At 49.1% G+C, this 21,997-nt stretch overlaps 1 protein-coding gene across 1 annotated transcript in view; it reads left to right on the top strand.

Moving 5' to 3' along the window:
* Positions 1–1,400: 1,400 nt before the first annotated feature.
* CTXN1 (cortexin 1) overlaps positions 1,401–21,997 on the top strand; it is a 26,042-nt gene continuing 5,445 nt past the window's right edge. Inside the window, exons 1-2 of the mRNA XM_048495742.1 lie at positions 1,401–1,834; positions 20,578–20,668. The gene's annotated coding sequence lies outside the window, so the exon portion shown is untranslated. The remainder of the gene's footprint in view (positions 1,835–20,577; positions 20,669–21,997) is intronic.

Here is a 21,997-nt window from a genome sequence, read left to right as displayed (position 1 = left end):
AGTCTATCAGCACAGTACAAGGAACTCTCCCAGGCGGTCCTTACATGGCAAACAAATGGTACGAAGGGGTCTCTGAGCATGTACAGAATGCCTGCTGTAGCAGCAGCAGTGGTGTAGGAGGTTAAGAGCTCGTGTATCTAATCTGGAGGAACCGGGATTGATTCCCAGTTCTGCCGCTTGAGCTGTGGAGGCTTATCTGGGGAATTCAGATTAGCCTGTGCGCTCCCACACACGCCAGCTGGGTGACCTTGGGCTAGTCACAGCTTCTCGGAGCTCTCTCAGCCCCACCTACCTCACAGGGTGTTTGTTGTGAGGGGGGGAGGGCAAGGAGATTGTAAGCCCCTTTGAGTCTCCTGCAGGTTACTCTTTGTGGGGTTGGAGATGGTGGGCGGGGAAATGGGGAGGGTGGGGGGGGCAATGGGGATCCTGGGTTGGGGGAAGGAAGGCGGGATAGTGCTTGGAATGTGAGTTGAGGATTCACCAATGTACCCAATGGTGGGAAGTGTTTTGCCCCCACACATTCCAAAGGCAATTACAGTGGAACCTCGGTTTTCATTGCCTTCGGTTTTCATCGGTTTGCAGTCAGGTGCAGGGGTTTGTGGAGAAAAATCACCCGGACAAAGCTGTTGCCGGCCGTGTCTGCAACTTGTTTAACGACAATGTCTTGCCACATTTCAGACAAATCTTAAAGAGGCGTCAGAAACAGACCTCTTTGGACAGCTTTCTGGTGCGACATTGGTCCACTGGCTCTGAATCTGGTCCTAGTGTTATTGTTTGTTGCTGTTTTCAGCCTTAAACACTATGTTTATTCACCAAAAATGTGTTTTTGGTATGTTTTTTGGAGTGCCTAGAACAGATTAAGTGGATTTACATTGATTCCTCGGTTTTCATCGGTTTCTGTTTTCATTGATTCTTTTTGGACGGAATACCAATGAAAATTGAGGTTCCACTGTATGTCTAAGGATGTGTGTGTGTGTGTATAACAATTATGTAAAAAATATTTAAAACATTTTATCAAGCTTATTCCCTTATGTAAAACCAGTGTTTTATTGTGTTAAGATGTATCCCAATCTCTGTTAAGCTCTCAAGCCTGATCTAACCTTACTTTACTCTTTTCCCACCCCAGGTGTACATCTGAGACACTTCACCTGGCGTGTAACTCTCTGCCCCTCTCTGAAACTGATGAGTGCTTTTAGGCACTTGACTTTGGTTGGATCAGGCCCCTAATAGTTACAACGGGCTTTGACGGCCTTGATTCTTAACTTGACCTTTATAGTCACTTGGAAGCCCCGTCGGAATCTATGAGGACGCGTGGGCTTAAAAATGCTTCCTGCTTTGGAGTGCTCATGCCTGTTTGGTGTTGTAACCTTTCAAGTGCATTCGTGCATCCAGAACTGTTGTAAAAAGGAAAATTCTTGAATTTTGCATGCGAATGAGTGATGCCAGCCCGCCCACCCCTCCCGCTGATGATAAACCGTTTCTGTGCAACTTCTCCTTGGCACGGCTTTCGCTTTCAAGCGATTACTCTATTTTGCGTTTGCTTGGAGGCTTCGAGGCTTCCGTTGCATGCTCGGTGCCGGGCCAGCCGAAGCCTGACCCTGTCATCGCTGGGGCGCCTGCTCTCGCTTCCCACCCACCCCTCCCCAAGAAGAGGTCCAGCCAGCTTCACCTCGTGGCTGTAATTGATTCTCCGTCTCCATAGGAACCGTCTCGAGGTGTCTACAAAGGATGGTGAGATTCTCTCCCACCAGCCGTTCCTCCTCTGGCGAGATGGCGTGCGGCTGGCAGCGTGGCTGAAGGAATGGGGGGGCACCGACTCGCCAGGAATCAACAGGTCTGTGCCACACCCTTTCCCTGGGGGAGAGCAGAGGTTCGGGGCAGCAAGGCTCTTTTTTTTTTTTGGGGGGGGGGGGGGATGTGATGATGTGATTCTTTTCGAGCTGCACCCTGTTGCAAAATGTTTTAAAAAGTAAACACATGGAGTCTCCTCGGATCCCAGATAATTTATTTTTCAGCAGGAGTTTTCCCGTTGCTTCTCTGCACAAAGCTCTAGGCTTGCCCAAGGGATGTGCAAATTCTGTGAGCTGGTTCCATTGCTTTGGACCCAGAGAGAAGCAGAGTCTGTTTACCCCTGAGGAGAGGCTGCCTGTCACATCTCTTCATGAGTGACTGGCCTCCTTTCAATCAGTGTCTCGTGGAATGTGGGTGGGTGGGTGGGGGATGTTCTCTTTTAACAGCAAGGACGTTCTTTCTACTTCCTTCTTTGTGGGTATGAAAGCAAAAAGTATTCCTAATGTTCAGGAAAATAGAGATCTTTCAGCACTCTGACGTTTGAGTAAAACTCCCTTGGGGTGGGGGGTGGGGGGGTTGTCTCAGCCCACTCCTTGCTGGCCCCACTTAGTGCTCTCCGTGTGTTTGCTCTGCGAACAGTGGTGGCTTTCTCAGCTACGGGCGTCAGGAGCCAAACAGGAGGGACTGAGTCCACACCAGCTTGAAACGTCCACGTTTGATGGGTGGCGCTGAGGTGTGGCGACTTCATGGGGACAAGCGCTCGTTCTGGTCCTCTGATTGTTTTCATTATCCTGGGGACTGGAACCAGAACTTAAGAAGAGCCCTCCTGGATCAGTCAGGGTCCATCTATTCCAGCCTCCTGACTCACATAGTGGCCAACCAGTTACTTCGGAGGGCCACAAACAGGGCGGGGAGGTGGAGGTCTATTCCGATGCAACAATCTGGCATTTTTTAATGGACAGACAGCTATTAAACACAGATATGAGTGAGGATGCCCCTTCCGGGAGGGACAGACTCGCAAAACAAGGGCTGCCTGTATGTCTCTTACGGACAGATAGCTCAGAGAACAGAGGAGCAGCAGTGGCGTAGGAGGCTAAGAGCTCATATATCTAATCTGGAGGAACCGGGTTTGATTCCCAGCTCTGCCGCCTGAGCTGTGGAGGCTTATCTGGGGAATTCAGATTAGCCTGTACACTCCCACCAGCTGGGTGACCTTGGGCTAGTCACTGCTTCTAGGAGCTCTCTCAGCCCCACCCACCTCACAGGGTGTTTGTTGTGAGGGGGGAAGGGCAAGGAGATTGTCAGCCCCTTTGAGTCTCCTGCAGGAGAGAAAGGGGGGATATAAATCCAAACTCTTCTTATAAGCAAATGGCTGGGGGGTCTTAGTGAAAGACAACAGCGAGAGAGCAGGAGGACAGAAGCAAATGTCTTGGCTAGTCGACCACAGCCAAGATACTGGAACTAGATAAATGCTGGGGCTGCCTTTCACAAACCACAGCGAAAAACTGTTTGGAACTGAGTACTCTTTAAGGACAGGAGCTCACTGGGGCCTCTTTAAGACAACAGCAAATTATTAGAATAAACGGATTTCTAGGACTTAGAACAACTAGACAGTGCTGGTGCCTTTCACTCAAAGACCACAGCGATTAATAGAATAAACGTATTTCTCAGACTTAGAGCACTTTCAGACTATAGTGGTGAGCAACTGCTTGCGCGCCTCTCTCTTAAAGGCCACAGCGAAATGGTCACTCGAGTAAGCAAACAATTTGGTACCACGGATCCCATCTCAACAAAAAGGGGAGGGGGGAGAGGGAAGCTAGCTTAACACACAAAAGGGTCCCTAACAGTATGATTGTCCCTGCCGCGCGCAATCCCCTAGACTAAAGTATGGTTTTCTACCACCCAACAGCAGAGATTGCTGGGATACGATTGTATGGCTTCGCCCCCCTTACCTGCAATACAGACTGAAACTACACTGGCGGCAGACCTAGTGGCCAGTTATTAAGTGGCACTGGACGAGGCAGATCAGGAGATGAAGGAAAAACCACCCAAAATTCCCATTTTCTGTCTCTAGACACGCACACATACAGAGAGAGTTCAATAATGCTGTTGCAGAGGAGCAGCAGTGACATAGGAGGTTAACAGCTCATGTATCTAATCTGGAGGAACCGGGTTTGATTCCCTGCTCTGCTGTCTGAGATGTGGAGGCTTATCTGGGGAATTCAGATTAGCCCGTACACTCCCACACATGCCAGCTGGGTGACCTGGGGCTAGTCACAGCTTCTCGGAGCTCTCTCAGCCCACCTACACTCACAGGGTGTTTGTTGTGAGGGGCAAGGGAGATTGTCAGCAACTTTGAGTCTCTCCACTTGGGAGAGAGGGGGGATAGAAATCCAAACTCCTCCTCCTCCTCCTCCTCCTCCTCTCCTCCTCCTCCTCCTCCTCCTCCTCCTCCTCCTCCTCCTCCTCCTCCTCCTCCTCCTCCTCCTCCTCCTTCTTCTTCTTCTTCTTCTTCTTCTTCTTCTTCTTCTTCTTCTTCTTCTTCTTCTTCTTCTTCTTCTTCTTCTTCTTCTTCTTCTTCTTCTTCAGCCAATTTCCTACATCAGTTGTGTGTCCACTTACTCCTTTTGGCAAAACCGGTCTTGCCTGCGTGAGCCACCAAATCTGTTACCTAGTTTAACAGTATGAGAATATTTTTAAAGTAGCAATGGGGAATAAAATTCAGCTTGGCAGTGCGAGAGGCAGGCTAGGTGGGATCTTTTAGACAACTATACCAGAATTGGCTTTTGAAACGTCCTACAGAGAATGCAAAAGAGACCAAATTGTAGTTTAAATATTTTTATATACATTTTGGTTGGTAATCAAGGGTTTACTTTGTGGAGGTTCTGGGACTGAGCCATAGCTTGGATGGGGTGAGGTCACCCCGTATCGCTGCTGTTCAGAGCTCATTTACTCAGACGCAAGCCCTGTGATGTGGACACATTTCTTATCCAGTTGTCTGATGGTTGCTGTTTTCTTCTGGACATTTTTTGTCCATATGCTAAAAGTCTGCTGTGATTCAGCTCTTTTGCCCTCAAAGTGGTCCTCTCTAAGAAGCCATTCCTTGGAATTTTTAGAAGGTAGGAGGAATCTTCTTTCATGCTATGCAGTGCCAGTGTGTGGAACTCACTACCACTGGAAGGGGAGGGCAGCTACTCTTTGTGATGATGCCTATGAAAGGAAGAGAAGGGAGGGGGTGTTGTTATCAATCAATGGCCTTCCTGCATCCCTTTCATTGCCAGCTTTCCCTGTAACTGTGCCTTTAGCGGACGTTTTGGACGACATTGATTTGCCAGCATGGGAGAGGAGAAATTGAAACTTTGGTTGAGTATTTGGAAGAATATCCCCCCAAGTTCTCCTGCTGTGGAACGGCAGTGTTCCAAATAGCTCAGTATTGTTTCTAAAGAAAAAACCCAGGACATTAGGAAAACTCAGTTGTTCTGCTTTGTATAGGGTAGTGCTTTAGAAGAATTTGGATTTATACCCCACCTTTCTCTCCTGTAAGGAGACTCAAGGTGGCTTTCGAACCCCTTTCCTTTCCCCACAACAGACTCCTTGCGAGGTAGGTGGGGCTGAGACAGGTTGGAGAGAACTGTGACTGGCCCAGCAGGCTTCATGTGTAGGAGCAGGGGATCAAATCCAGTTCATCGGATAAGAGTCGGCTGCTCATGCAGAGGAGTGGGGAATCAAACCCGGTTCTCCAGATTAGAGTCCGCTGCTCTTGACCACTACACTACACTGAAGCTCCTAGTTAGAGACTAGGTGTGTTGGACTAAGGGCCCAGGCAGAGTTTGGATCTTCACACCCGATATCAAGAGACCCCATCCCCTTGACTTGCAGGGAGCTTCCAGGAGGAGGTCCAGGAGGGAGACGATGTCACCAATCAATTATTTGTTTAATTAACAGCCACCGTTCCTACCCAGAGCCTTTATCAGACCCTTACCTTGGAGGAACTGCCCAGCCTGTGAGCCCTTTTTGCTTTTAGCAAAATCATCATCATCATCATCATCATCATCATCATCATCATCATCATCATCATCATCATCATCATCATCATCATCATCATCATCATCATCTATTTTCATTGTGCATGCACAACGAAAATTACAAGCATTCCCCGATGCACACTATTTCAGAGCTCACCCCCCACTCCTCACGTTCCCCTTCCTCCAACCATCCCTACACGGCCCCAACTACATCAGCACGAAACCAGGGAGCTCAGCCTAGCCACAGCTCTAGAATAGAAGCTGTCTCTGAGCCTGTTTGTCCTTGTTTTTATCATCCTATATCGTCTGCCAGATGGTAACAGTTCAAAAAGAGAGGATGCCGGATGAGACGGGTCCTTCAGAATATTCTGCACTTTCTTGAGGCAGCGGGATTTATAGAGTTATTCCAAGGAGGGGAGAGGGCAGCCAATAATTCTCTGGGCAGTGGTGACCACCCTATGGAGCGCCTTCCTATCTGCCACTGCAAAACTGTCAGAGGGAAGGGAGTGCACAGCGGGGCATAGAGGCTGCTGCTGAGTGTGAATCTGTGAGATCCAGCAAAGAACTTTTGAAGTGTACCTGTCCGTTTCCTCTGATATAATAAATCAGTTTCAGTGAACCTGAGTCTGATTATTGGGAGGAGGTAAGGCACGATGTTTTTCTGAATCTAACTGGTTCGCATCTCAGACTAATCTACTTTACGTCGGTTGCCGTTGCGAGGATACGATGGAGCAAAGGGGAATGACGTGAGCTGCTTTGGTCCTCTATTGAGAGGGAGGCGGTAAATACATTTGTATTATTGGGTACCTTCCAGCGTTTTGATGCTTCCCCTGCCTTCCGCCCATCAATAATAAACAAAAGAAGATGGAATAATACAGACAGAACAAGAACTCCCGTGTAACAAAGGCTGCTAAGAAGCTGGCTTCGGATAACGCTGTGGTCATAAAAACCAGGCTTTGCTGAATTGTTATCATGGAAGTCTTTAAACCGTTTTTAATGCTGGCTTGTCGTTCTTTATTCTGTTTGAAGCAATCTTCTCCGAAACAGTTCCAAATAGCACAGCAAGAAGCTGGCTGCCGTTTCAGCCCTGTCTCGATCGCCTTCGAGCGTTTGCATTCCAAGCCAGGCCGGATGACCTTTTTAAGCGATCTCTCTGCGGAAAGAAGATCCGTTGCCGAAGCGCCCAGCCGCTTTGGAACATTCAACGCAGCCGCGATTGTTCATCTGACGTTTTCATGACAACACTGTTGTCCTGTGCCAAGTTTTTAGCAGCTTCTGTCAATCAGTGGTGGATTCTGCACTTCGCACGGGTCCCATTCCCAAAACAAATTTGCTTCATTTTATTTCCCTCAACCAGAGATTTTCAAAGATTGCTAAACCGCATCGAAGATTGCTAAACCAGCAATCCTTTTGCACAGTCCCGGATTGGAGACGCTCCCACGCAAACACAACCGGCAGGAGCGTTTCCCTCTCTCCCGCCCAATCGCTTTGGGTTGCGCCCCATCCACCGTCAGGGAGAATCAGCAACCATTCTGTGCAGGTTGTCCTAGCCTAGGGGTAGGGAACCTGCGGCTCTCCAGATGTTCAGGAACTACAATTCCCATCAGCTTCTGTCAGCATGGCCAATTGGCCATGCTGGTGAAATGATAGGGTAACAGACTATTTATCTGGAGTAGCCCATGGTTCTATTATCCTAGCCCATTATAGAAGAAGAAGAGGAGGAGTTTGGATGTATATCCCCCCCCCTTTCTCTCCTGCAGGAGACTCAAAGGGGCTGACAATCTCCTTGCCCTTCCCCCCTCGCAACAAACACCCTGTGAGGTGGGTGGGGCTGAGAGGGCTCCGAAAAGGTGTGACTAGCCCAAGGTCACCCAGCTGGCATGTGTTGGAGTGCACAGGCTAATCTGAATTCCCCAGATAAGCCTCCACAGCTCAGGTGGCAGAGCGGGGAATCCAACCCAGTTCTCCATATTAGAGTCACTGCTCTTAACCACTACACCACGCTGGTTCTCTCTACTTTTATTGGTCAGACAGGTTCATAAGAAGAAGAAGAAGAGGAGGAGGAAGAGGAGTTTGGATTTATATCCCCCCTTTCTCTCCGGCAGGAGACTCAAGGGGCTTACAATCTCCTTGCCCTTCCCCCCTCACAACAAACACCCTGTGAGGTGGGTGGGGCTGAGAGAGCTCCGAGAAGCTGTGACTAGCCCAAGGTCACCCAGCTGGTGTGTGTGGGAGTGCACAGGCTAATCTGAATTCCACAGCTCAGACGGCAGAGTGGACACACACACACACACACACACACACAAAAGCAGAGTAGAACAGAAGAGACAGATTCTCAGTTGCTTTTTATAATGAGTTTACTAACTATAAGGGAGGGTTACATGGGAGATAAAAAAAGAAATCCTTCCTTTCCTGTTACACATCTACATTACTGTACGTTTGGTCACATCTTCGTGCCTTTCTGCTGTCTCACAAAATGTTGTGTACCTCGTGTCTCCCCTCTGGTGCCGTGTCGGCTCAAACAAAAGAACAGAGTTAACTTTATAACGGTCGGATGTACCTGCTCACTAACATGGAAGCGGTGGCTGTGGGACTGACCAATAGCTGATCAATAGACCAGATCATAAACAGGGACTTGAGCAACTTGTTTACATACAAACAGTTAACCCTTTTATAACTGTGAAAGACAGTTGCAAAATCCCAACGTTTCTCCCCTTGGCCGCGAGTGTGGCCGATCTACAGCAACGTGTTCATTATTGCCCGGCTGTTGCAGGGAGGTCCCGTTTTCTTTTTTCTTTTGTGTATTACACATGCGCAGCTATGCAGGTGCAGCCGATTGGATTGTGGGACGATCAGCATGGCTGCTGTGGTTTGTTTCTGTCTGCCTGCACAGCTATGCATGTGTTGCAGGAAATACAAAAAAGAATCGCTTCGTGCAAAGGCATGAAAGCAACCTATATTGTTTGCATGGGCTCCAATCGCTGCCTGAAGGGATGAAAGTTGGCAACATGCGAACAGGAGAAAGGAACATGAGTTCCTTTATAACAGTGATGGCGAACCTTTTCGAGACCGAGTGCCCAAATTGCAACCCAAAACCCGCTTATTTATCGCAAAGTGCCAACGCGGCAACTTAACCTGAATAACCCCCTCAAGCAGGGGCCAGCCTGCTGTAGCCTCCAGCAAGTCCCACATGGGCTGCTCTGTGCCTCTCTAGCATCTCTGCCACCTCTGTCCACCCCCCATGCCCCCCGGGCAGCAGCCACCTGGAGCACAGGCACCAGGCCCGCCAGCCGAGTCCTCCCTGCTCGCGGAGGTGCACGCACATCAAGTCCAGCGGCCCAGGCCAGCCTAGATGTGTGTGTGTGTGTGGGGGGGGGGGCGTGGTTTCCCCCCACATGACAACTCTGTGCACTTATGCCCACAGAGAAGGCTCTGAGTGCCACCTCTGGCACCTGTGCCATAGGTTTGCCACCACTGCTTTAAGAACATAAGAACATAAGAACAAGCCAGCTGGATCAGACCAGAGTCCATCTAGTCCAGCTCTCTGCTACTTGCAGTGGCCCACCAGGTGCCTTTGGGAGCTCACAGGCAGGAGGTGAAAGCAAGGGCCTTCTGCTGCTGCTGCTCCTGAGCACCTGGTCTGCTAAGGCATTTGCAATCTCAGATCAAGGAGGATCAAGATTGGTAGCCATAGATCGACTTCTCCTCCATCAATCTGTCCAAGCCCCTTTTAAAGCTATCCAGGTTAGTGGCCATCACCACCTCCTGTGGCAGCATATTCCAAACCCCAATCACACGTTGCGTGAAGAAGTGTTTCCTTTTATTAGTCCTAATTCTTCCCCCCAGCATTTTCAATGAATGCCCCCTGGTTCTAGTATTGTGAGAAAGAGAGAAACATTTCTCTCTGTCAACATTTTCTACCCCATGCATAATTTTGTAGACTTCAATCATATCCCCCCTCAGCCGCCTCCTCTCCAAACTAAAGAGTCCCAAACGCTGCAGCCTCTCCTCATAAGGAAGGTGCCACTTTATAACCACTGCAGCCTGATCCGCCAATGACACGTGGACCCTTTCTGTGACTGTATGACCCAATGGATCAAAGTTCTTTTCCAGTGCCACTTTGACTATGCTCAGGAGCTCTCAAAGAATCTCGTAGAGGGGTCCGTTACAATGGCTTTTGTACAGTGTATGGCTTAGAGGTGGAAAAGGACCACCGCAGATAGCAGGTTGTGCTTTGATGCTGGAATTAATTTTGGCAATTCTCCTTTTGGGAATTGGAATTCGAGAGGAGCTTCGGCATTACTCAGGAGGAGAGCAGGGAAGATTGGCGCCCCCGTCATGATTTGGGTGGGTGGCACTTTTGCGCCATTAGCTTTAAGAGCAAGGCTGATGCAGAGTTTAGGACTGGGGGATGTGAGTGAGCCGTAGAGTCACAGCTGACTCACAGTGACCCCACAGAGTTTTCTAGGTGGAAGAGGTTTGAAGGTGGTTTGCCATTACTTGCCTCTGCACGGGCTGAGAGAGTTCAGAGAGAACTGTGCCTGGCCCAAGATCACCCAACAGGCTTTATGTGAAGAAGCGTGAATAGAAGCTAGTTCTCCAGGTCCACTGTTCTTTTTAAATATATATATATATAATAAATTTTTATTGAAGTTTCGGATAGTATATTTACAATAAACAAACTGTATGGTTTACATTAGTAAAAACATACAAAGGACAAACTAGAAGACAAACCAGGACAAATCAGACAGAACGTATGCACCAACATAAAAGACCAATAGCGGTCTCGTTGACCTAACTATTAGTCTTTATAATGGGTGTATATCCACCCTTCTATATTCTCTTTCCAAAATCCTAAAGTAGACTTCTTCACCTATAATCAGTCAAAATTTTTGACAGAAAGAAATAGTTTACATTCTGATAAGATAGCTAACTTTGAAGTTGTTACATTCTGATTCTGCTTGCATTTAAATATCTATTTACCCCCGATCTCTCTGGGAATACCTGTGGATAGATTAATTGTAGCCCAGTACCTTTATCTCCTGGTTGAGGCCCGGTGGCGTAGAGCAATCACCTTAGCTAGGTGTAATGCCCTGCCTTCTGAGCAGCAGTGGCGTAGGAGGTTAAGAGCTCGTGTATCTAATCTGGAGGAACCGGGTTTGATTCTCCGCTCTGCCACCTGAGCTGTGGAGGCTGATCTGGGGAATTCAGATTAGCCTGTACACTCCCACACACGCCAGCTGGGTGACCTTGGGCTAGTCACAGCTTCTCGGAGCTCTCTCAGCCCCACCCACCTCACAGGGTGTTTGTTGTGAGGGGGGAAGGGCAAGGAGATTGTCAGCCCCTTTGAGTCTCCTGCAGGAGAGAAAGGGGGGATATAAATCCAAACTCCTCCTCCTCCTCCTCCTCCTCTTCTTCTTCCTCTTCCTCTTCCTCTTCCTCCTCTTCCTCCTCCTCCTCCTCCTCCTCCTTTAGCCTTGGACGCCACCTTGGAATCCCACATAAAGAAAGGAAATGCCCGTGTGGCATGGGTTCTGTGGAAACAGTATCTCATATGCTGTTGGATTGTCCTTTTTATGAGATAGGTAGGAAGAAGCACTTTAATCCCCTTCCTGCATGGAAGTGAAGGCATTACAGATGAACAGAAGGTTATATATCTTTTAAACAGCCACAACTACGAGCTGTTGGAAGCGGCGGCTAAATTTTTAAATGGTGTTATTTTAACTCGTCAGAAGTTGTAAAGGCTGTTATGACCTTGCTAAGTTAATCTTAAACTATTTAGATGCCATTAAAGGTATTCGGAATCGATCGAATATCTATGTACCTCCTTATCTACAGTTGTAACACATTATAAAATGATCTTCTATCGTAAGGCTCAGGATGGGGGAGGCTTGGGTTCAAATCGTAACTCTGCGGTCGAGCTGGCTGGATGATCGTGGATCAGCCACGTTTTCTCAGCGGGTCCGATTTTTGTGGGGTTGTTTAGGATGAAATAGAGGAGGGGGAAGCCGTGGTTGCCTCCCTGAACTGAACTGTTTGAAGGAGGGAGGAAAAATTGGAATAGCTTCAGTTTGAATCACAGGGGTGAACAGGTGTTAATATGGAGTCCACGGGAGCAAATTTCTCCACTACAGTTGGGTATTCAAGGCACAGAAGGAAGGTCTGGCACAGTGGCCATTCCTTCTTTTGGCCTGCCAGTGGCGTAGGAGGTTAAGAGCTCGTGTATCTAACCTGGAGGAACCGGGTTTGATTCCCCGCTCTGCCGCCTGAGCTGCGGAGGCCTATCTGGGGAATTCAGATTAGCCTGTGCACTCCCACACACGCCAGCTGGGTGACCTTGGGCTAGTCACAGCTTCTCGGAGCTCTCTCAGCCCCACCCACCTCACAGGGTGTTTGTTGTGGGGGGGGGGGGAAGGGCAAGGAGATTGTCAGTCCCTTTGAGTCTCCTGCAGGAGAGAAAGGGGGGATATAAATCCAAACTCTTCTTCTTCTTCATTGTGGGGAGGACAGAGGCGCATGGGAGGGGGGAATGGCGCCCAGGAACAACCCCTGCTGCAGGCGCTCCCCCCCGACCCAAGCCCCCCGCTTTTGGGGGTGGGGCTTGGGGTGGGGTGGTTTGGATGGGGACCACGGTGGCAGGCTGGCTCCTGGGCTGGTCTGCTGTTGTGGGGACGCCTGAGCCCCCCCCCCCGACCCACTGTCCCCACCTCTGCAGGCCCTGGGGAGGGCAGAAGCTGGCCTGTAGGGAGGCGGGTGGCAGGGCACCGTGGCGGGTGGCTCAGGAGGCGGCTGGCTGCCACAGTGCCTATCCGAGCAGCCTCTGCCTCCGAGCCCCACCTCCGAGGGTCTGGGGAGGGAAGGAGGCAGCTCGGATGGACACCGCATACTGCCCACGGGAACAGGGGGGAATCAAATGACCCCTGGGAAGCTGGCGCAGGGGAGGAGGGGGTGGGGAAAATTTTGCACCCTCCCACCGCCGGTGCGCCCAGGGTCGTTTGACCCCTCCATCCCCATGGGCGGCACACCGATGGCAGGAGGAGGAAGAAGTATAAATGAAGGAAATAAATTAAGAATCGGCACCTTTCAGTTTTGTTTTTTGCTTCTGGGGAAGGAGAAAGTTTAGTATGGGGGAAAGTTTAAGCTGGGGGGGGTCTCCCACCAAGCAGGTCTTCCACAGTCCTCTGGGGCTGACACGTTTCTCTCTCTAGCTACACTGCTGTGCTTTGTAACAACACCACGAAAACTGTGTGGAAGTGCATTAAGGCGGAGGGGCAAGACTGATTTTTGAAAGTTGGCAACTCTCTTCCATCTCTTGTGGGTAATGCTGGTTCAGTTAGTTTGCTGACATTTGAACAGGCCCCAGGAATAAGGAATATCCACCTTAAATGCGAGGGCAAAGTCATCATTTTAGCTCCCTAAGACTGGAAACAGAGGCCCCTTCCGCACACGCAAAATAATGCCTTTTCAAACCACTTCCACAACTGTTTGCAAGTGGATTTTGCCATTCCGCACAGCTTCAAAGAGCACTGAAAGCAGTTTGAAAGTGCATTATTCTGCATGTGTGGAATGAGCCAGAAATTGCTGTTAAATTGGAAAGAACCCCCCCTCCCCCCACAGTATTTGAAAAACCAAGGCCCTTTCCCCACTTACCTCGAGGAGAGTAGGGCGGGGTCCCTCGGCACTCTCCACTGAGAGGGGCGGCGACAGCGCGAGGCATTCCTGGCGCTCTTTCAAAGGGTGCCTTTTGATGACCCCGCGCTGTCGTGGGGATGCCCGGGCGCGCGCCAGGGATGCCACGCGCTGGGGATTGCGCGCAGCAACCCTCAGAAAAGGGTAAGTGGAGAAAGGGCCCTTATTTCTCCTTGTCAGAATGGGAGAGCCACAGCACTGACTTGAGTGCCGTTTTCAATTTCTCCTCCTGTCCTGGAAAATATCACAGTCGGGTGCTGTGTGGTTTCCGGGCTGTATGGCCGTGTTCTAGCAGCATTCTCTCCTGACGTTTCGCCTGCATCTTTGGCTGAATGCATCTTCAGAGGATCTGATAGAGGATCTGAAGATGCCAGCCACAGATGCAGGCGAAACGTCAGGAGAGAATGCTGCTAGAACACGGCCATACAGCCCGGAAACCACACAGCACCCAAGTGATTCCGGCCGTGAAAGCCTTCGACAATACAATATCACAGTCTATCTGCATTCATTTCGAAGTGTATTCTGCTCCACATGGGAACAAATCTGTCACTGCCCGGAGCTATCTAGCACTTCGTCCTGTGGCAGTGAGTTCCACAGATCCATTCCCCCTGTTTCTTGAACCTGTTGCCTTCATTAGGTGCTTCGGGGGTATTGGCGATGAAGTCCTTCATTTCCAGTTCTCTGCCCCACAAATGCTTTTTGGTGTTTCCCCTACCTTTTAATCTGTTGTTCTCCCAACATAATCACCTGCGCTCTAAACCTAGAAAATCACAAATAGGTTAGATTTTCCCTTTAGAGATGGTACGCCACCCCTTTACCCTGGTCGAGTTGCCTGTTATGTGCCCGGGTCCCAGCTCCGCCACATCTTTTCTGAGTCCCTTTTTAGTTTTTTTGTGCTGTGCAGCCACAGCTGACTGAAGGCAACTTGGTGCGGTGTTCACGGCAAGGGATGTTCGCGGGGCGTTTGCCATTGCCTGCCTCTGCGCCACCGTCCTGGCATTTCTTAGAGGTTACCCATCCAGAGACTCGCCGGGGCTGACCCTGCTCAGCTTCTGAGCTCGGCTGCGATCAGAACTGCCCTAAAAGGCAAAGGTGAAAACCCTGTGCAAGAACGGGAGCATTACTGACCCACGGGGTGGTTGTCTGATCACAACGTTCACTGGGCAGACGATGTGTTCTGGGGGGTCAGCCATTGTCCTCAGCCATTGTCCTCAGGAGCAGCAGTGGCGTAGGAGGTTAAGAGCTCGTGTATATAATCTGGAGGAACCGGGTTTGATTCCCAGCTCTGCCGCCTGAGCTGTGGAGGCTTATCTGGGGAATTCAGATTAGCCTGTGCACTCCCACACACGCCAGCTGGGTGACCTTGGGCTAGTCACAGCTTCTCGGAGCTCTCTCAGCCCCACCCACCTCACAGGGTGTTTGTTGTGAGGGGGGAAGGGCAAGGAGATTGTAAGCCCCTTTGAGTCTCCTGCAGGAGAGAAAGGGGGGATATAAATCCAAAATCTTGTTCTTCTTCTTGTTCTTGTTCTTCTTGTTCTTCTTGTTCTTCTTGTTCTTCTTGTTCTTCTTGTTCTTGTTCTTGTTCTTCTTCTTCTTCTTCTTCTTCTTCTTCTTCATCATCATCATCATCATCATCATCATCATCATCATCATCATCATCGGTGTCCCCTAAAAACAGCCACTCCGTGGATCTATTGCATTAAAGCGTGGTCTGCTCTCTTTTAAGCCCCTTTCCTAATTATTCTGATCCTCGAGCTTTTCATGGAATCCCTCTTATCCTCCCCCTGTTTGCTGACTCCTTTGTCGGAGGCGGGGGGGGGGGGGGCCTTGGCAGGATGGGTAGATGATTATATCTCCTCCGCAAACCAGTTGGTCCCAATCAATCTCAATCGGCTGCTGTGTGGAGCAGAAGCATAAATCCGTAAGCTGGGGACTGGCAGTCTCGAAAAGGTTGGATTATAGACTAAAGCCACTGAGATCATCAGGGAAATTAAAGCTGGGGCGAAGGTGGGGGGTGGGAGGTGGGGGGGTGTTGCCTGGTTTTGATGATGGAGAGGGCTGCGTTGCACTCAGGTAAGCAGCGACAACTGAGTAACTTCTTCAAAGTCTGCACTTTGAAGCGCTTGCAAATTTTGGGCTGTCAGCCGGCAGGAGCAAGCGCCAGAGCACGGTTGAAGAAGCAGAGTTTGGATTGATATCCTGTCTTTCTCTCCTGTAGGGAGACTCAAGGTGGCTGACAGACTCCTTTCCCTTCCTCTCTCCACAGCGGACCCCTGGTGAGGTAGGTGGGGCTGAGAGAGTTCAGAGAGAACTGTGACCAACCCCAGGTCACCCAGCAGACTTCATGTGGAGGAGCAGGAGAAACAAACCCAGTTCTCCAAATTAGAGTTTGTCGCTCATGTGGAGGAGTGGAGAATCAAACCCGGTTTTCCAGATTAGAGTTTCCCTGCTCTTAGCCACTACACCAGTGTTGGCTCTTTGATCTGAGATTGCAAATGCCTTAACAGTCCAGGTGCTCGGGAGCAACAGCCGCAGAAGGCCCTTGCTTTCACCTCCTGCCTGTGAGCTCCCAAAGGCACCTGGTGGGCCACTGCGAGTAGCAGAGAGCTGGACTAGATGGACTCTGGTCTGATCCAGCAGGCTAGTTCTTATGTTCTTAAAGAGACCAGACAGACAGAAGGAGAGCCACAGTACAAATAGGCATGTGGTTTTTGCGTTTTTCCAGAGTGTCGCTCCCAATGAAGGGTGACTAGGCTGGTCTCAGTGTTCCAGTTATATGACACAGTGCCGGACAGTTTTATCTGGGAGTGAAGGTTTTTGCTTCATGGATCCTTCTCTGACCTGTAGCAAAAGGTAAGCAGGGTTGGGTTTTTGTGTGTGTCTTGGCAACAGCTTTCATGGCTGGAATCAGCCGGCTGTGGTGGTTTTCCTGGGCCGTGTTGCTGGGATTGCGTTGCGGGCGAAATGTTAGGAGCAAAAACGACCAGACCTCGGCCACACAGCTCAGAGAACCCACAACAGCCAGGAACAAGCTACCTCTCAGGAATGTTGTCAGGATAAAATGGAGGAGCGATGAATGATGTAAACAGCTTTGTGTCCCTGGTCGAATCCCCGCTACTGTCTTAGCCAGGTTTCAGAACACAAACTAGCCAGGTTTGAGGGACGACCTCCCCGGTCGAATCCCCACTACCGTCTTAGCCAGGTTTCAGAACACAAACGACCTCAAACCTGGTTAGTTTGTGTTCTGAAACCTGGCTAAGACGGTAGTGGGGATTCGACCCCTATGGGAAAGAAAGGTAGGGTATAAATCAGTGGTTCTCAACCTGTGGGTCGCGACCCCTTTGGGGGGGTCGAACGACCCTTTCGCAGGGGTCGCCTAAGACCATCGGAAAACACATATTTCCAATGGTCTTAGGAACCGAGACACAAATAATTTTATGGTTGGGGGTCATCACAACACGAGGAACTGTATTAAAGGGTCGCAGCATTAGGAAGGTTGAGAACCACTGGTATAAATGAAGCAAAGAAAAAAGATCTCTGGGAGTCCCTTTTCTCTTGTGTGTGTGTGTGTGTGGGGGGTGGGTTAGAGCCATTTTTATTGAATTGTCAAAGGCTTTCACATCTGGAATCACCGGAGTGTTGTGTGGTTTCCTGGCTGTATAGACGTGTTCTACCGTGTTTCCCCGAAAATAAGACAGTGTCTTATATTAATTTTTGCTCCCCAAGATGTGCTATGTCTTATTTTCAGGGGATGTCTTATTTTTCTGCGTTCTGTTCGTCGGGCAGGCTTCCAAACAAAAACTTTGCTACGTCTTACTTTCGGGGGATGCCTTCTATTTCGCACTTCAGCAAAACCTCTACTATGTCTTATTTTTGGGGGATGTCTTATATTCGGAGAAACAGGGTAGACTGGATGGCTCTAACTAGATTGGATGGCTCTCTGCCCTGGGGGGGCGAGGGGGCGAGGAAGCGAGGGGGCGGGGGCGGGGCGAGGGGGCGGGGCGAGAAGTCAAGGTAGGTGGCTGCATCTATCCCTATCGAGACACCTAAGCCTCAAATAACTATGTTCACACTTTCTCTGCATGCTCTGGTCGACGGGCATGCTTCCAAACAAAAACTTTGCTATGTCTTACTTTCGGGGGATGCCTTATATTTCGCACTTCAGCAAAACCTCTACTGTGTCTTATTTTCCGGGGATGTCTTATATTCGGGGAAACAGGGTAGTAGCATTTTCTCTTCCTCCATGCCAGCCACAAATGCAGGCGAAACGTCCGCAGGAAATGCTACTAGAACCCGGCCATACAGCCTGGAAACCACACAACACCCCATTTTTATTGAGCTTACACAGGAGAACTGTGGGGCAGGATCTGTCCCCCCACCCCATATCTGCGTTCAGCTCATGCTTCCATCTGCCTCTTTCTGTGATGACAAAGACCAATTTTTTCCTTATAAAGAATACATGCGGTCTGTGTTAATTGCGTTCTTTTATCCGTCTGTCAGTTTCTCTCTTCTGGTGTCCTTAATACTATCTCTTTTTAAACAGTTGCTAAGGGAACTGGTTTTTAATAAATGCTGATGAGGTGGGCGGAGGTTGTTCTTTCTCGGCTGTGGTCTTTTGCTGGCCTTCGGGGCGCAGCTTGCAGAGATGCGGGAGGCGAAACCCATATTTGAGGGCGCACAGAACTCGATGGAGAAAAATTGCCATTCTATCAGCGGGTCGCCTTTTTTACAAAGTCTATTTAATTGACAGTGCGCTTTGAACACTAGCCATTATCATTTTTTTTAAAGGGCAAATGATTCCTGTCTGGCTTTCCTTCCATTCCTCCTCAACTTGTTTTTGGAGAATTCTAAAATTAATTCTGAATTCAGTGTATGAGCTGTTGGCTACAGCTCTCAATTCTTTCTGTCTCTGTATTTCTGCTTCTCTGTTTAACTGGTGTACATAGAAGGAACTGCAAACTTGATAGGGCTGTACATATTGATTGCAACGAGATGTTCTCTTTTTGCATGGTCTTTTACTAATTTGCTTTATTTATTATTATATTTTATTGACTTAACTTGGAATCCACCTTTCTCACCAAGGCTCTAGGTGGATTATACACTCTAAGACCCCTCCCGCACACACAAAATAATGCGTTTTCAAACCACTTTCACAACTGTTTGCATGTGGATTTTGCCATTCCGCACAGCTTCAAAGAGCACTGAAAGCAGTTTGAAAGTGCATTATTCTGCATGTGCAGAATGAGCCTAAGTCAATGCAGTTAACAGAATGGGATATCTAATAAGCAATGTAATAGGAATAGAATCATAGAGTTGGAAGAGACCCCAAGGGCCATCAAGTCCAACCCCTTGCAATGCAGGAACACATAATGAAAGCACTCCTGACAGATGGCCATCCAACCACTCTTTAAAAACCTCCAAAGGAGGAGACTCCACTTCTCTCCGAGGTCATGCATTCCACTGTTGAACAGCCCTTACTGCCAGGAAGTTGTTCCTGATGTTTAGGTGAAATCTCTTTTCCTTCACCTTGAACCCGTTAGTCCTAGTATCTGGAGCAGCGGAAAACAAGCTTGCTCCCTCACCATGTGGCATCCCTTCAAAAATCTAAATATGGCTATCATGTCACCTCTTAACTTTCTCTTCACCAAACTAAACATCCCCAACTCCCTAAGTCTCTCCTCATAGGGCATGGATTCCAGACCCTTTACCATTTTGGTTGCCCTCCTCTGGACCCGTTCAATCTTGTCAATGTCCTTCTTGAATTGTGGTGCCCAGAACTGTACACAATATTCCAGGTGAGGTCTAACCAATGCAGAATAGAGAGGTACATCCCTCGAACTATAGTCCTATTGATACAGCCCAGAATCACATTGGCTTTCTTGGTTGCCGGATCACACTGCTAACTCATGTTCAGTGTGGTGCGGCGTAATAGGAGTGTAGAAGTTAAAACCAAGGATAATATGTAGTGCAACAGATAGTACAAACTGTACACTTTATCACTTTATCAAAGCATCTTCCTGAACGTATAGCCCATGGGTCTGCAACCTGCGGCTCTCCAGATGTTCATGAACTACAATTCCCATCAGCCCCTGCCAGCATGGCCAATTGGCTTTTGAGGCCGAAGGCTTTTGAGGCCAGAATCAACCAGCTGTTGTAGGTTTTCCAAGCTGCGTGGCCATTCTCTGATGGTACGGCTCCTATCGTTCCATCTGCATCCGTGGTTGATGTCTTCAGGGGCGTGTCTCTCTGAAACCCCGCCTACCATGATGTGCCTCTGAAGATGCAAGGTGACATGTTAGAAGAAATCATGTTTAAAGTGTTGGTTTTAACCTTCAATGCCATTAGCGGCCTTGGACATACATACCTGAGGGACTGTGTCTCCCCAAATTGCTCCGCTAGGTCCCTCCGATCATTGGGGGAGAACCTACTGGCAGAGGCGAAATTACAAGGGGGCCAGGGGGGTGCGCGTTGCACCGGGCGCGTGCCTGGGGGCGCAAAAATTCAGGTTTGTGGTTTTTGGGGGTTTTTTTGTGTTTTTTCAGTTTTTGCCCTGCAGGGCTGCTGTTTTTAGGCTAGCAGCACCAACATTTCAGGGTATCTTTAGGAGACTCTCCTGATGATACCGTCCAGGTTTGGTGAGGTTTGGTTCAGGGGGTCCAAAGTTATAGACTCCCAAAGGGGGTACCCCATCCCCCACTGTTTCCAATGGGGGCTAATAGGAGATGGGGCTACACACTGACTTGTGCATGACCAGTCTTGGGAACTGATTCATCCAGTCTGGAGATCCATTTTAATAGCTGGAGAAGAAGTGTCTGGATTTATACCCTGTTTTTCTCTCCTTTAAGGAGGCTCAAGGCAGCTTACAAATTCCTTTTCCCTTCCTCCCCCCACAACAGACACCTTGTGGGGCAGGTGGGGCTGAGAGAGTTCTGAGAGAACTGTGACTGGGCCCAGGTCACCCAGCAGGCTTCATGTGGAGGAGCGAGAAAACAAATCCAGCTCATCCTGTACGGTGCCATATGCTGCAACAGAGCACTTAAAGGATATTCCCAATTCTCTCTTTCCTTTTCAGCCGGAAGAAGAAGACTGTCTAGACTCCAGACAGCACAGGACAGGACAAGATGCGCCACCATCTTTTCTGGCTGTTGAACACCAGATCTGAGGTAGGGGCTTCCTCCTTTCTGAGCCAGTCGCTGTTTGTAAAGTCGCTACAAATCAAGGGAAGGCTCTGTGAGCAACTGAATCACTAAAGGGGAGGGTTTGCAAGGCAGTGTCATGCCTGCAGGGCTGGCGTGCACTCTGTGCTGCAACATCAGATAGCCCATGAGTGGTTTTCCCCCAGCTGGAGATTATGGATGTTCAATTAACAACTCCTGGTAGGAATGGGATAAAGATGTAGACAATTCTGCACGGGTTGGAGCAACTGGTTAGGAAATTTTCGAATGGAAGAAATTAAAGGTACTCACCAAGGCAGGACTGTTAGCCGATGGCTGGGCCCCTGAGCTTTCAGGTACTTCGGGACCCCTTTGGCACTTCAATCTTTCACCCCACTACAGCTGACAGCCTGACCCTGGTGTGGTAGGTGCTAGACCACAGTACATAGCACTATCTCCATTAGTAGACCATAAACTGAACATGAGTCAGCGGTGTGATGTGGCGGCCAAGAAAGCCAATGTGATTCTGGGCTGTATCAATAGGAGTATAGTGTCAAGATCGAGGGATGTAATTGTACCTCTCTATTCTGCATTGCTTAGACCATACCTGGAATATCGTGTACAGTTCTGGGCACCGCAATTCAAGAAGGATATTAACAAGCTGGAACGGGACCAGAGGAGGGCAACCAAAATGGTAAAGGGTCTGGAGTCCATGCCCTGCGGAAGAGAGGTTTAGAGAGCTGGGGATGTTTAGTCTGGAGAATTATTCTTCCTTTTCTGTTCAGTTTTGAAATCCTGACTTCTGCTTGAGCACATCAGCTGCCATTCGTTCTTAAAAAAAATTCTAAATAGTTCTTTTGGTGGGTCCTGACCTCTCGTGGGAATGTTCAGGCACAAGCAGTGAATGTCATTGCCTTGAATATATTGCTCATGGACCGGTGATGAGAGGTGGCGTGACATCCCATGACGTCATGGTAAAGGAAGGGACTCTTTAATTTTCAGGATGTTTTCCCTTTCTGTGTGGTCGTATTTGCTACTTTTTATCTTCCCTGCTGCCATTTTCCATGCCTCTGTGCTATCCCCAAACGTCCTCCTCAGTGCCATTGTATTGTGCCCCTTTTATTTATTGAACTCACTCCATTCCCCCTGGACTGTTTATTTTCGTGTTTGTTTGTTTTTTAATTTGGGGGAAGGTAAAATCTTTGAAGCATCAAGTTCATGTAGCTAGGCCCCTTCCGCACATGCAGAATAGTGCACTTTCAATCCACCTTCAATGCACTTTGCAGCTGGATTTTTTATGATGTGGGAAGGAGGCAAATCCGCTTGCAGGCAAATTGT

This window comes from Sphaerodactylus townsendi, linkage group LG05 (genome assembly GCF_021028975.2).
Source record: "Sphaerodactylus townsendi isolate TG3544 linkage group LG05, MPM_Stown_v2.3, whole genome shotgun sequence".
NCBI lineage: Eukaryota > Metazoa > Chordata > Lepidosauria > Squamata > Sphaerodactylidae > Sphaerodactylus > Sphaerodactylus townsendi.
Note: the sequence above shows the minus strand (reverse complement) of the source record. Positions and strands in the feature narration are given on the sequence as shown.